This window comes from Furipterus horrens, unplaced genomic scaffold (assembly GCF_987537825.1).
Source record: "Furipterus horrens unplaced genomic scaffold, mFurHor1.1.pri manual_scaffold_5, whole genome shotgun sequence".
NCBI lineage: Eukaryota > Metazoa > Chordata > Mammalia > Chiroptera > Furipteridae > Furipterus > Furipterus horrens.
The window spans coordinates 162,454,871-162,458,924 of record NW_028327175.1 but is presented as its reverse complement, the minus strand read 5'-3'; the positions used below and the strand labels follow the sequence as shown (position 1 = coordinate 162,458,924).

Genomic DNA, 4,054 nt, shown 5'->3' with positions numbered 1-4,054 from the left:
TACGTATCTCTGCTGTAATCCAAAATTATATGTTATTTGTGTGATCTCTCAGAGAGCAATTTAATTTCCATTTTTTTGAGGGATATCTCATTTTTTTCTTTTTTTGCATTACTAACTTTATTAGGATTCAAGGTTCTGAACAAGGTAGGAAGCAGTGGCAAGGGGGGGTTCAGGTAAGGGGATACAAAGGGGACACCAGGCTTGACTGGCTGGGCCACTGCCAGAGGTCAAATGGGAGCCCTGGGGTAGAAGGGCTCTGGAGAGAGAGGTCAGCGGATGGTGTATCGCACATAGGGGACCTCGACGTCCTCGCCGCTCTCGTCGTTGCAGCACAGCTCAAGCACCAGTGCCCGCACATGGCGGCCCAGCTTTCGCTTCGACACACGGCTTACGATCTCTGTCATTGGCTGATCCAACCGTTCCTTTAGCTTGGTAGCTGGCATGAAGAAGGAGTAGAGCATAGACACACCCTGGGACAGCATGGTGATCTCCAACTTATGTTCTGTCTTAAAGTAGTCAAGAAATTGTTTGAGAGTCATCTCCTCACCATTAGGCTGCAGCCCCCGTACCTCAAAGCGATCCCACAATGTCCACTCTTGGTTATAGTACTGGTGACGGGGTGCAGCAAGGGGTTCAGAGAAGCCAAAGAAAGGCAGGGCCAAGTTGAGGAAACCATTCTTGTAGGAGTCAAGATGTCGGTGCCCCTGAACCACTTTGTATAGCTCTAGACACACAAGGCCAACCACAGCTGCTGTGGTTGTGGCAATGGCTGGGATGATCTTCCCTGCAATCAGCTTGCTCTGGTGTCGGTCTGCAGGAGGAATGTCATAGTTCTCTGCCCGGAGGTTGGATGCAGCCACAATGAAATCCATATGGAAGTTGGTGTCATCATCCTTCTCAAAATCAATGGGGTACATCTTGAACCCAGGGAGCTTTTCTGGACTGGGCAGTGTGGCCTTGAGCTCCTCTAGACGGCTGTTGTCAACAAAAGCACTGGCACTCTGCAGCTCCTGGTCAGAGACATGGATCCTTACACTAGACTTGGGTGTGAACTTGGGGACCTGGACAGCCTGTAAGAGTGCGGCCACAGCAGCTCGGTCCTGAGAGCCTGTCAGCCCGTAGGTCTGAGCAAACAGGTTAGCGGCAGCCATCACGTAGTCCAGATGCAAGGGACTGCTGACATCAAAGGTGAGTGGGTGTGGACAACGTTTGGGCCCAGACCAGAATGGAGCTCCTGAGCTCGTGAGCTGGTCAGGAGGAAAGTTGTGCAGCAGCTGCCGGATGTTGTTCGAGTACTGGGTGTGCCAGTGGTGGAAGGCCCAGGTCACACAGTCGGCCCAGGTCTGCGGCCGCTGCAGCACCAGGCTGCGCTGCACGGATTCCAGCACCTCCAAGGGTTGGGTGCCCACCAGCCACAGGGTCTGCTCCACGAACTTGCGGTCTGTGAGATATTGGTTGACATTTTCTGCTGGCTGCTTAAAGAGGCCTTCAAACTCATCCCGAGCCCACTGCAGGGTGTGCTCGATGGCATTAGGGAAGTTCTTCAGCGTGCAGATGGGGATGGACTTCTCAGGCGGGTCCTGGCTAGAACTGTATGACTCTGTCAGGAAGGGGATCACCACCTGCACGTTGCCCTTGGTGCCCAGGGTGCCCGACTCCAGCAGTGGCTTATGGTAGTACACACAGCGGCGGTCCATGTACATGCGGGCATCCATATTATCCAGGGCGTTGGCCACACCATCCAGGTTTTGGAAGAAATCATCATCATAGATACGCTCTGTGTCAGGGCCCACACGGTTCTGGTGGCTTGTCACCTTGATGTGTGGATTCATCTGGCGTGCAGCCGCAGCCGCGGTGTCAGATTTTAACTTCGTAACATCCCAGGGCCGGAACAGGAATTGGCGGTTCAGATTTGACTTCTCAATGGTGTCCATGTCTGTGACCACAACTTCTCCGCCCTCTGCACAGCCCAGCCCAACCATGGCGAAGTTCTTGAGCAGCTCACAGCCAATGGCTCCTGCACCCACGAGGAAGTACTTCTGCTTGCCCAGCTTGTCTTGCAGGTCTGAGCCAAATACGGCCACTTGCCCATCATAACGGTTCTGGCGTGGGAGGCACTTGTCCTCTGTGATGGCGCTTTTGTCCTCAGGAAGACACTCTAGGGCATCAAAGTATAGCCACTGCATGATGGGCATAAACTTCCCAGAGCAGGCCTTCATGACCTCCTGGGCAGCCAGGCCCCCAATGAAGGCATTTATGGGTGCCAGATCTCCAGCAGCCACATATGCCAGCTTCCGGATAAGGTCCTCATCCAGGCTTTCCTGCTGCACTGCTGGCATGGCTCGAGCATTCACAGCCTGGGCTAAGGTCACCAGCTCTGTCGCATCCTCCTCATTGTGGGGCCGAGGGGGCTGGCCGTGCTGAGCACAGAATTGGTGCAGGGCCTGGAAGCCAATATGCAGCTGGGCAGGGCGGGGAAACTTGGCAAAGTCTGTCATCACAAATTGGGGCTCTACCAGTGAGGCCAGCAAAGATTTAAAGCTGATTTTCTTAGGTATTTTGACCTGATTGACGATACCACCACGGATGTAGTCAGAAAAGTTGGAGGTGTCACAGATGCTAAAGGTGTAAGGACCCAGGACTTTTATCTCCATGGGCTGACATTCATTGAGTTCAACCATGCCCTGTACTTCTGAAAAGGAGACAAAGTCACCACTCTCAAACCCGTGTCGGGCCTCATCCAGGCAGGTAACCACACCAGGGTTGTTCTTGGTGATCATAGAAATCATAGCACTGAGCGGCTGTTCTCCATTGGAATCAGTGAGGATCATTTCCTCTCCGAAGTCACAGAAGAGTTGCCCAAACAGGCCCCGCGTGTCTGCTACCACCAGCTTGATGCCATGACTGTGACAGAACTCACCCACCAGCAGCTGGTCCTCCAGGGGGGTGTTGGTGAGGACCACCACCTGGAAGCCACTAAGGAAGTCCTCAACGAGGGGGCCAGTGTAGGCACTGACAGGCACGTAGCTATTGAGTTCAGCGAGGCGGGGCTGGGAGACCTCAGCCTGGTTTTTACCAATGTCCTCTTCCCGCAGGTAGAACTGGGAGGAGAGGTCAGCCCACTGGGCAGTGCCCTGGTGATGTAGGGTGACAGCCTTGACCCCACCAAGGATGATGTTTTTGGCAATTTCCACACCGAGGCCCCGCAGGCCTGATACCAGTACGCTGGATGTCTGGAGCCGTTTCATTGCCTCATGGCCCAATACATACAGCTGCCGGGAATAAAGGCCCTCATCTATGTCTGCTTCATTGCCGTCCTTTGTCATTCCGTTGGTTGGCAACGAGGACACTTCAGACAACACAGAGTGGGCAGGGTGACAGTTAGAACCCAGCTTTGGATCAGGCTCGGACACGCGACGTTTCTTGGACAGCGGCGAGCCGGACATCTTGGCGGTTAATCGGTGAGTTCTAGTTTTCAAGGCAGACTGTAGAACACTCCTTCAGCATGCTGATCCGCTCCTGGGGAGTAATTCACAAGCCATACTTCCAGCGAACCCCTGCGTTGGGCGAAAGCCCAGTCTTCCTGCCGGAGATAAAGCTACAACGTCACCGGGTAACGGAACAGTAAAGTAGCTCTCATAGCCTAAGAAGAGGCAGAGTTTGCGCAGAGCTCGAAAGCGCGGGCTCATTTTTTTCTTTTTATTAACTACCATAGGTTTAACTATTAGACTATTAGTATCAAGGAAATATCATTATCTCCCCATTTTGGTCTAAATATTTTTCATTCTTTTTAAAAAGTTTATTTTTTTATCAGATTAATATGCTGAGGAGTGGTGGAGAGATTGGGCAAAAAAGAGAACTCATGAACACAAACAACAGTGTGGTGATTGTGGGGCTGAGGGGTGTGGGTGGAGGTGGAAGAGGTTATAAGGGGGATAAATGGTGATGGGGGAAAAACATATTTAATAAAAAGATTAATATAATACATTACATAGATTTAAAGATCAGTAATGCTACAGTGATTTTTAACAACAACAAAAAAAAAGATGGAACA

At 51.9% G+C, this 4,054-nt stretch overlaps 1 pseudogene; it reads right to left on the bottom strand.

Moving 5' to 3' along the window:
• Window positions 1-269: 269 nt before the first annotated feature.
• LOC150010269 (ubiquitin-like modifier-activating enzyme 1 pseudogene) lies at window positions 270-3,446 on the bottom strand (annotated as a pseudogene).
• Between the last annotated feature and the right edge of the window lie 608 nt (window positions 3,447-4,054).